The sequence below is a fragment of the Ictidomys tridecemlineatus genome, chromosome 5, assembly GCF_052094955.1.
Source record: "Ictidomys tridecemlineatus isolate mIctTri1 chromosome 5, mIctTri1.hap1, whole genome shotgun sequence".
NCBI lineage: Eukaryota > Metazoa > Chordata > Mammalia > Rodentia > Sciuridae > Ictidomys > Ictidomys tridecemlineatus.
This window is the reverse complement of record NC_135481.1, coordinates 116,305,921-116,316,566: the sequence shown is the minus strand read 5'-3', so window position 1 is coordinate 116,316,566 and position 10,646 is coordinate 116,305,921. Positions and strand designations below refer to the sequence as shown.

At 48.0% G+C, this 10,646-nt stretch overlaps 1 long non-coding RNA gene across 1 annotated transcript; it reads right to left on the bottom strand.

Annotated features, from left to right (window-relative positions):
* Window positions 1–5,468: 5,468 nt before the first annotated feature.
* Window positions 5,469–9,679, bottom strand: LOC144377943 (uncharacterized). Its single transcript, XR_013439280.1, has 2 exons — window positions 9,509–9,679; window positions 5,469–9,026 (listed from the first exon to the last, which is right to left on the bottom strand). It is a non-coding gene; the product is annotated as an uncharacterized LOC144377943 (long non-coding RNA).
* Window positions 9,680–10,646: the final 967 nt, after the last annotated feature.

The following is a 10,646-nucleotide window of genomic DNA, read 5'->3' as shown; positions in this document are numbered from 1 at the left end:
GGCTTTTCACATTTAAATCTCTCCAATATCAGGATAAGTCTTGCAATCCATTGCTGATGATAATTGGCAGTGGTTTTATAGCTTCTTTATTAGTAGCACACAAAATAATGGGACTTTTGACACTTGATGAAGCTTTAGATTTGATGAAGTCCTAGGATACCTGGCGCTTGCTAAAACAGAAACTCTCTCCAGATCCTCTGCCCCCACTTCATTTCCACTTCCCACGTTGTATCTGGTGCTCCCAAACTCCAATGGAACCTTGCCTCCCTTATCCTGCTTCACACTTTTTGAAGGTGAAAACAATGTCCTTAGAGAAAGAAGCAATGTGGTGACGTGATGGGACGCAGGTTTTGGGAATGAGGCAGACCTGGGTCTGGAACCCTAATTGCTGTGTGATCCTGTATAAATTATACACCTTGCTGAGGCCCCCTCTCATCTGTGAATGAGAGTAGCTGTTGGGATTCCATGAGATACACTTTTAAATCGTGGCTCTTGGAAGTCACTCATGAAAGACACTCTGCTCCCTTCTTGTCCTCCTGCACTTCACAGGGTGTGCTTCTCACACCACTCCATCTCCAGGAGCCACCCTGCAAGCAGCTGTCATCATTTATTGTCGTCGGTGGCTAGACACAGACTCAAGTCTAATATACATACGTGTTCATATCCAGCTGCCAAGTTGCAAACTGGGAAAGGAAGGAGAGCTCTTTCAAAAACAAAAGCAAATGGTTGCTTTTATTTTTGCAACTATCCAGCTCTTGTCATGTTTTGATTTCAGGGCTGCTCCAAGATTCCGGGACAAAAGGCACTATATATAAGCATTATTGTGAGACTCAAAGGGGCTCTGAGCAAAACAAAGTCCTTTTATTACAAGAGAATCGGAGAGACTTGTTGCCAAATATAGCTACGGCGTAGAAAATGCATTTTTCTCTTTTCCACACATCACCATCACCACTACCACGCTGCAGCTAGGTCCTTTCCCTGCCAATAAACTCTAACAAAATACTTTTAAGTGATAACAGATAATACATTTTCGCTGTTACCATGTGCCAGGCGTGGTCCTAAGTGCGGGGTCGTAGCTCACTGGATCTTCTGGCAACACTTCTAGGTAAGGCACTTTACTGGCCCATTTTACAGGCGAGGAAATTGAGTCTCGGAGAACTTAGGCCACGGACCCAAAGAGATACAGCTAATAAGGAGTGGAGCCAGGATTCGAAATCAGCTGTATGATCTCGAAGATCAGGGTCCTCCTCCGTAACGCAGGGCAGATGAGATTGCGTGGCAAAGGAGGGCGCGTGCTCCCTGATCTGCAGAAACCTACCAACTGCTCACAGGGTACCTTTGAGCAAGGGCCCAGTGGTAGCTACCCAGTGGCACAGGGGCAGGAGAATCGTAGGGAGCCAAGGTTGCTCCATGGCGGCACAACTGCCTAGCACGCAGGAGCCCCTTGTTCAGTTCCCACCCCTGGGGATGGGGGAACAAGAGGAGAATGGGACACAGACCCACACAGAGGCAGGCCACCTGAAGACCCAGGAACAGAGAAACCAGCCCTGTTGAACCTTGATCTTGGCCTCCAGCCTCTAGCGCTGGGCGGACACGGACCTCCCTTGTTTTGGTCCCCGGGTGGGTACTTTGCAGTGGCAGCCCTGGCAAACCACGCGCCAGAACTCAGCCCCACAGCGCCCTGGCTCTGTCCTGGCCAGTGCCCGCTCCTGACACTGGCTCCTCCTCCTCTCCTGACGCCAGGGCTCCGCATCTCTATCTCACCCCGACATTTGCAGCAACCTGTTCGTGACCCAGGTCAGGAATCCTTTTTCTCCATCCCTCAGATGGAGGGAAACTTCTATGAAGCAGAAAGTAGGAAGCAAAGGAGCGATGTGGGACAACTGCCATTAAAAATATTAAATCAACTGACAAAGTTCCTAGGAAAATGACAAAAAGGGACAGGATGAACCCGTGTGGCTCTGTAGCCCAGAAGGCCTGGGAGGACACTGGCACCCACCATCTACCCTGAAAGGCAGGCGCAAACCCAGCAGCCAGCAGGAGGGAAACGGCACCTCAGCTGGGGCTCTGGCTAGCGCTGGGCTTTGTCCCCAAAGGTTCATGTGCTGGAAGTCTGGTCCCCAGTGTGGTGATGTGAAGAGGTGGTGGGACCTCCAGGAGGCGGGGCCTGGCAGTAGGTCCCCAGGTCAACAGGGGCATGTCCTGCAAGGGACTCGTGGAGTTCTCCTGGGACCCTGAGTTAGTTCTCAAAGGGAGTTGGTGTGGAGGAGGAGCCTGGCCTCTTCCCATTCCCTGGCTTCCTGTCTTGTGATTGACCTCTTCTTCCCTCTCCTGCTCCCATCATCATGATGTCATCTGCCACAAAGTGAGTAAGCCACAGGGGCTCTTGATCAGCACCATGCTGTTTGGAATTTCAGCCTCCAAAACTGTGAGCTAAATAGACTTCATTTCTTTATGAATTTCTTTATAAGTTACTCAGCCTCGGGTATTTTGTTATAGTAGCAGAAAGCGGGTTAATACAGCTAATTAGTGACAGTGGAATTTTATACCCAAGACTGTAGGCCTCCTGGTACCTCCACACTGCCTACTAAAACCGGATAAGAGCACATTTTTCTCTCTCTTTCTGCACAAATGTGTCTGGCTAATACCAGGAGAGAGTGAATAATCAGCAAGTTGATAAGTTGCACACACTTCAAGCAAACAGGTCAATTGTTATTTTGCATCTCACAGGTGTGGCTTGATTGCAGACCATTAGTGACCGTTAATAAAAGAAACCCAGGTTGCAATTCACAAGTATGTCTAGATTTCCCAGGACTTGCTTTTCACACCAGGGAGCTGAGCTCAGCCAATATTTTCATGATCTAACACCTGTAACAGAGGCAGAAAGCATGATTTAACTGAGGTAATTTATCACTGGGTATTTAAATACAAACCAAAGGATTGTGTGCGATCTTGATCATTCTTTCCCACAATTGTCATTGGTCCTAGATTAACACTGAGATAAGTCTCAGATGTTTTGAAAATCTGTTAAGCAGAAGAGGTTTGGGGAACCTCTGCTGGTGTGGCCTAGAGTTTATTCATTTACTATTAAATGATTATTTATTGAGCACCTACTAGGCCCCAGACTTGGTGCCAGATCTTAGGACAGGGATAAATAAGAAAAGACTGTTGTTCAGAAGAGGCCACACTCTGAGCAGGGGATGTACATAGACTGACAGTTATAGTACAGGAGATGGTCAAGTTAAGAGGCATCTTAACTCTTCCCACCCTCTAGTTTCTGTGAGGAAAATTCCATTCCACACAACTGGGGAAGCTACTGGAAAGGAAGTCCACCACATTTCCTACTCACTCCTCCCAAGTAAGGAGAGGTGACTCGTCGGATTAGTAAAACTAAGAGAAAGAACCCAGCATGGGGCTGTATGCTGTACTCAGTCTTCACCTTGTGGTCATGTGAGTTAAGGTGAGATGGAAGGAGGTGCATGTGGTAGGTCTCATAACACAACTACTATGGACCTTCTGATGATACACCCGGAGGAGGAGGATCCTAGATCTTCAAGCCATAGCAACATTGGACAGGTAGCATATACAGTGTGAATACTGTGATAAAATCCTAGATCTTTGAGCCATAGCAACATTGGATGGGTAGCATATACAGTGTGGATACTATGATAAAATCCTAGAGCTTTGAGCCATAGCAACGTTGGATGGGTAGCATATACAGTGTGAATACTGTGATAAAATCCTAGATCTTTGAGCCATAGCAACATTGGATGGGTAGCATATACAGTGTGGATACTGTGGTAGACATATGATTCACATCCTAGGGGGCACAGAGCAGGATGGCTACAGATTTTATCACGACATGCAGCCCACAATTTAAAACTTACAGATTGTTTGGTTCTGAAATTTTCCATTCTAAATTCTCAGAAAATGGTGGACCACGAGTAACTGAAGCTTCAGAAAGCAAACCATGAGTAAAGAGGACTACTGTATCTATGTCTTCACTTCATCTCCTGCCATACTTTAACCCTCTCTCCTAAAGCATCTGCCTCCTTCACAGCCCACAGTTCTCTAGGGAAGTTCCCTGATGACCACGTGTCCCTGGATTGGTCACAATTCCCACAACTTCGTTCTCACCTTCCTGGCCTGCAGTAGTCACCACAGTTGACCATTCTTCTCTTAAAGCTCCTTCTTCTCCTGGCCTCTCTAGCACCACTCTGCCCTGGTTCCCTTTCCCTCTCTGAAAATCCCTTTGCAGTGTCTTTTGCTAACCCTTCTTCTTTGGCTCCAATTCCTCCATTGTCAAGGTTCTTTGTGTTTGGATCTTTACGTTCAAACCTACCCAGAGTTCAGAGGATAGTGACAGAAACTTGGCGTCTAGTTGGTGCGCTGGAAACGGGAACGCCATCCAAGAGAGCAGATGAGCTAAGCTCAGGAGTGAACGCAGAGTGAGAAGAAATCCGACTGGATCCAGGGAACCGAGAGAACACGGAGCAGGATAAAGGGGAGACCGCGAACAGCAACCAAACAACAATAAAACCAAACGGGCAGGCCAAAGTCCACCTGCAGAAAAGTCAAAGACAAATAAACGCTCTGGAAAGAAGCCAGAAGAAAAACACGCCTTGCGTGTCAACGAGCAAATAGGAGAATCACAATAAACTTCTGTTCCCAAACCTTGTAACAGAGTCAGAAGGCTGAGCATCTAAGTCACCAAAAGAAAAAAAGATAAATAAAATAAAGCGATCTAGAATTTTGTATCCTGTGAAATTATTCTTTAAAAAAAATAAAAAGAGGAAAATAAAATAAATTAAAAAATAAAATCCTTGGCTGATTAATGAATTGCATGTATAGGAGCAAGACTTCAAGGAGCCCAAGGGGGACCCGGCCCCTGGAGTGCTGAAAGAACCCAGCCCAGGTTTCCACAGCGGCCTGCTGCAAGGTGCTGAGTTTGGAGTGAGTGAGAAGAGCCAGCTAAAGGGGCATTTTAGACCTTCCCTGGAAACTCAAAATCAAGACCATGACCTCAGAGGAAAGGCGACATTCACATTCTAAGAAACAGAGACCCGGATGTCAAGTAGCTCACCTCAGGCTTCTGGGTGGGCTCCGGAGCCCCAGCCCCCCCCTCACCCACTGCATCAGCACCCCTCTCCTAGCACCCTGCATCCTTCCTCTGAAGCCCTCACTACCAAATCCAGCATCCAAACATGATCCCCCACGCAGTCATTGGTCCTCTGCACTAGGCTGAAGATTCACAGGGAAGAGTCCTTGCCCAGTGCCTGACATAACGCACATCCACTAAATACCCGTTGAATGAACGAGTGCTTTGGTATGGCTCACTTACCAAAGCCATACCATGCTATTCTTATTATTATTAGTAGTAAAAAATATCATTTAAAATGCATTCCTGCATCCGATTCCCCTCCCCTCCTTGTGATCCCGGGAGGGAATTAAATCACCAAAAATCACTCTGGTTTGCAGCCGGGTTTATTTGCACGTATCCGTAACCCCCTACTTTTAAGCAAGATCAGGAATTTCTAAGTGTGATATGAATGACTCAGTATTGTGATTAATCGGCTCAGTAGGGAAAATTTCCACGGGTAATCAGACTGAACATCAAGGTAGGGCACACACTGAGCGTGGATGTGGGGAGGGGAGAGAGGGAGAGAGAAAGACGGAGATAAGAATTCTTCTGTAGCCACAAAGGCAGTTTGAGTCCATGCTGCAGAACTTGGGAAGTTTCTGTCTTATCATAAAGTTGAAGCGGCAGTTGCATTAGTTTCCTGGGGCTGCTGCAACCAATTGCATAAACTGCGTGAGCTTTACAACACCGGAAATCCTCTCACAGCTTTGGAGGAACCAAGGTAGAGGCTCCAGGGGAAGAGGCTTCCAGCCTCTCCCAGCTTCAGAGGGCCCCTGGTGTTCCCCGTGAGGGGCTGCGTGGCTCCAAGTTCTGCCTCTTTCTTCACATGGTCTTTGTCTCTGTGGGTCTCAAGTCTCCCTTTCCTTTCCCTTTTAAGGAGACCAGTCATTAGATTCAGGGTCCACTCTAATTCCAGGGCGTGCTCAACCCAAGGTCCTTAGTTACATCCACAATGACTTTATGTTCAAATAAAATCTCACTCACAGAAGTCAGAACGTGGACATGACTTTTTAGAGGATGCTCCAAATCTGATCTGAGTTACAGCAGTGGTGGATGCCGCTGCTGTAATTCCCTTTCATGAATCGGAGCTAGGGGGCTGGGGATGTGGCTCAAGTGGTAGCGTGCTCACCTAGCATGCGTGCGGCCCGGGTTCGATCCTCAGCACCACATACAAACAAAGATGTTGTGTCCTCCAATAAGTAAAAAATAAATATTAAGAAATCAGAGCTAGGAGACAGCACTGCTCCTGCCCCTAGGTGTTGCCCAGCTTTCTCCTGATCTCCCAAATTGGAGACTGCTGTGGCCCAAAGACAGCAGTGTGCGTCATTTTGTCCTCATAGCCACTCTTCTCTCCAAGGAAATCAGAGGCCCAAAGAGGTTCAATCAGCACTGGAGGTCAGACAAAGAAGAACTGAGGTAGGAATCCAGTTCTTCTCCAAACCCAGGATATGGCCATCTTATGCTGCCTGAAACTCTCTCATTATTACAGCTACTGCATTCTCTGAATGCATTGTCAAAATACAAACACTGCCCGAGAGAGGTTACCTAAGCCTTCCTGGAGACCCGACTCTAGAAGACCACCTTCTAGAACAAGAGAGACTCAGGGGTGTACAGGTGGGAGGGACAATAAGGAGGCACATTAATATGAAGGGACATTTACAAACTGATAAACTGATGTACAGAGAGGTAAAGTGATTTGACCAAGAGTATACAGCAAATCAGTGTCATAATCAGAAATCAGACTGGGGCGACGGGACTCCACATATGGAAACTCAGAGAGTCTGCCCAACTTGAAAGATCCTAAAGTGGCCACACCAAGAGGCTGACATCAACAGAAGCAAGTTTAAATAGCAAAGCCTCAGCCAGACTCTGCGGAGAGACTTCCTTCCAGTCATAGCCCTTCAGGGCTGCAGAGTTCAGGAAAGAGTTAAAGTACATGGAATTGGGTGTAAGAGTCCTGAATTTGGGTAGCAGACAAGTTACTAATGACTCCAGTGACTTTGGGCAAGTCACTCCCAGGCTCTGAGCCTCAGTATGCCCAACTTCAAGCAGAGAGGTTGGATTTAAAAACCTCAAAAGTGCCTCCAGTGCTTCTAGAGCTCACATCAGCCTTGGGATGCAGGCTGGAGGTAGTTCCACCCCCGCGGATATCTGTTGTTTCCTTACCAGCACCCCACTTTTCCAGGTGGGCCCATCACCTGTGACTTTGACCTACAGTTGAAAGGGGCTGACCACTTCTGCTCTGGGGTGAGCATGTGACCATGTGATCTTCTGCAACCTGAAGATGTCGACTGCTTCAGGGATAGACAGTGTGATGCCCTCTGAACAAATGGTATTCAATCCAGGGGATTTTGTCAAAAACTGGGAGAAAGAAGTTCTCTTTCTGCTGACATTCGAGAAGCAGCGAGAATCCCAGCATGTGAGGAATGGGGCAGCATGATTTTGAAGACAGAAGGAAACCAAGTCCTGGAAGCATTGACCTTGCCGGAGCATCTGCTTGCAAGCTGGCTTAAATTCGGAACACACATGCTCCTGAGATTTTAGTTGCACGAGTCTTAAGCCATTATAGTTGTTTTTTTTTTCCCCCTTTCACTTAAAGCACTTTAAGTTATCACTTCAGCTGAAAGTTTCCTGATTGATACAAAAGCCCTCATTTTGAGGATGAGAAAATGGAAACCTAGCTTTTCCCTGAAATCTGGTGGCTGGAAGTGCCTCAAAGCTCATCCAGTACAGTTCCCACTGTTTACAGATGAAGACACTGGTGTCCACAGATGAGAAGTGACTCGCAGTGTGCACACAACACACACACGCACACACACAGCAGTGGGAGGCGTCTTATTACAGCACTGAGAAACTCTGTTTATCATCAAACATTTCATACTTCCTATTACCCGGGAGAGAATTATTATCTAGCTGGTGCGGCGAGATGCTCTTTCCCATAATGGAATTTTACTCTGGAAGTGTATTTTGGTATTAAAAGGTTCCACTTTATAATGTCGATGGTTCAATCTGTGATCTAAAAGGCACTTAAACGCTTTGAACAAGCGGCATAAAAAGCTTTTACTGCAAAAGCCTTGTTGGATCTTCCAATTTTGCCATTGATCCTTTTCCCCTGAAGGCGGCTCTGGAAGCGGCCCATGCAGTAGCTCATCCCTGGTGGGGTTGGATCTCCAGTGGGCCAGGAAGAGGCACTGTGGCGGCTGCACTTTCTGTACCCATTGGCAGGTATCGGAACATTCTTGATGGACTATAGAAGACTTCTATAGGGGCTGGGGATGTGGTTCAAGCGGTAGCGCGCTCGCCTGTCATGCGTGCAGCCTGGGTTCGATTCTCAGCACCACATACAAACAAAGATGTTGTGTCCGCCAATAACTAAAAAATAAATATTAAAAAATAAAAAAATAAATTAAAAAAAGACTTCTATAGGCACAGCCCCCTGAGCAAAGATGTTGGAGCCACCCGGATAGCTCACATGAGCTGAATTCCAAGGCCCTTCACTATTTCCAGTGTGACTCCTCGGCCAGGCCCCCTCACGTAGGAAATAGTTCAATAATACCAGCGCCTGTTGTTCTTGTGAGGGATCCGTCAGTTAATCACCGTTGCTGAGACCTGATCAGTGAGGGTGCTCAGTGCACATAGGGTCCCTGTGCCTGCTGGTCAAACGTCTTCAGTGACTGAGGGGTTCCGGTGCCTCTGAGGGCAGTGATCGAGGAGGAAGAGCCCTACACTTGGGGCCAGGAGACCACTGATCTCTCTCACCCTCCACCGCATCCTTCTAAAGGGGCATCTGAATATGTCACAGATTTCATAGTCACTTGTGCTGTCCATGGACCAGAATGGCTGCCTGTAGTGTGGACTCCATGTGACTCTTCAGCTCAGTCACCTGCTGTGGAACAGAGGATTTGGTTAGCATTTCTTGGTCATGTCATTGACCACCCTTTGCCAATAGCTGAGGGCCAGAGATGTTTGATGCACTGCCTAGGCAGTGGGTGCCATAGACAGGAGTGTCCCATGAAAGAGTCTATGAGCAAAGCAGCAATGAGGAGCCACAGCGATTAAAACAACATTCCCAGAGCATGTGCCATGGCCCAGAGGTCCCACCAGTGTCCCAAAGTGAAGAAAGTGCGGGAAACGTACATCCTGAGCCTTCTGCCAGGGATCCCCACCAACTCTGTTGAACTCTGAGCGTCAAAGGGGAAAATCAATCTGGTTGGACCTCAGACTTTTCAAACTTATTTCACCTAGCACAGCCTTCCCCTGGGTGACACCTATCACCATCCACAGAGCTAAAGGAAGGCAGAGCATACTTAAGAGTGCAGGGCTACAAGATTCCAGAAGCTCAAGTGGAGTTTCTGAGCGATTGCTTACCTCTGCTGTTCCTGCTGACATCTCCTAGGCTAGCACTGGGGCGATCCAATATGAAGCCGTTCCCTCGGCCACAGCGCTCACTGCTCCAAAATGATTCTTTCACGCATGCACACACCCACAGTATCCAAAGCAGTCCACGTCCGTGTATGCAGAGAGAACCCGTGCAAGAGTATGGCAGCTGGCTACAAGGAAGTCAGAGTCCAAAAGGGAAGACAGACATGTGGACTCAAGCGTGAAAAGGTCTGTATTTCAATATGCACCTTGTGAGGATAGGTGGGGTGGGAGGAAGCCTTCTTCTAAAGGTGGGTGGCTGGCCCAAGGACACAAGGAAGACGGAAGGCAATGAAAGCAGCCCATGTAAAGACCGAGAGGAAGGTGGCACATTTCTGGAATTGTAAGGATTCAGACTGGAGAGTAGGGATAAGGAGAAAGGAGGGGAATGGTAAGTAGGAGCCAGGCCATGAAGAAGTTCCTGAGCCACGCATGCAAGGGACTTCAGAGGCCATTGGAGAAATGACAGTGTGTGTGTGTGTGTGTGTGTGTGTGTGTGTGTGTGTGTGTGTAGGTGCACTCGCATGCCTTGCTGTGAGGTGGGGGGTGACGTGGTTAGACGTGTGGAGTTGGCCTGGGGAGACCAGCTGGAGCAGCTGATCATGGTTAACAGCAGGATGTGCTTTGAGAGGTTTAAGATGCCTATAAATGTCTCCTCCATCTCCTTTTATCGGGGCTGGCCTTAGTAATTTTTTAGGCCAACAGAATGTGGAGCAGAGACCGTGTGTGACTCCCAAGCCTGAGTCAGACACCCCTGCAGTTTCTACCTGGTTTTCTTTAAACACTCTCTCCTGGGGGAGCCAGCTGTCCCATTCTGGAGTCTGCCCTCAGGAGGCTCAAGCCAGCCACACGAAGAGGCTTGTGTTGAGAGAGAGAGAGAGGACTCCAGAGGCCACTGAAGAAATGAATGTATGTGTACGTGTGTGCGTAGTGCACTTTCAGGCCTTGGTGTGAGGCGGAGGGCGTGACATGGTCCAACCAGCTGTCCTAGCTGTCCCAGCCGATTGTCAGACATGTTGGTGTCTGGGTAATGCGGTGTTAGTGAACACAACGTGGAGAAGAATTGAGGTGCTGGCAACCAGAGCCC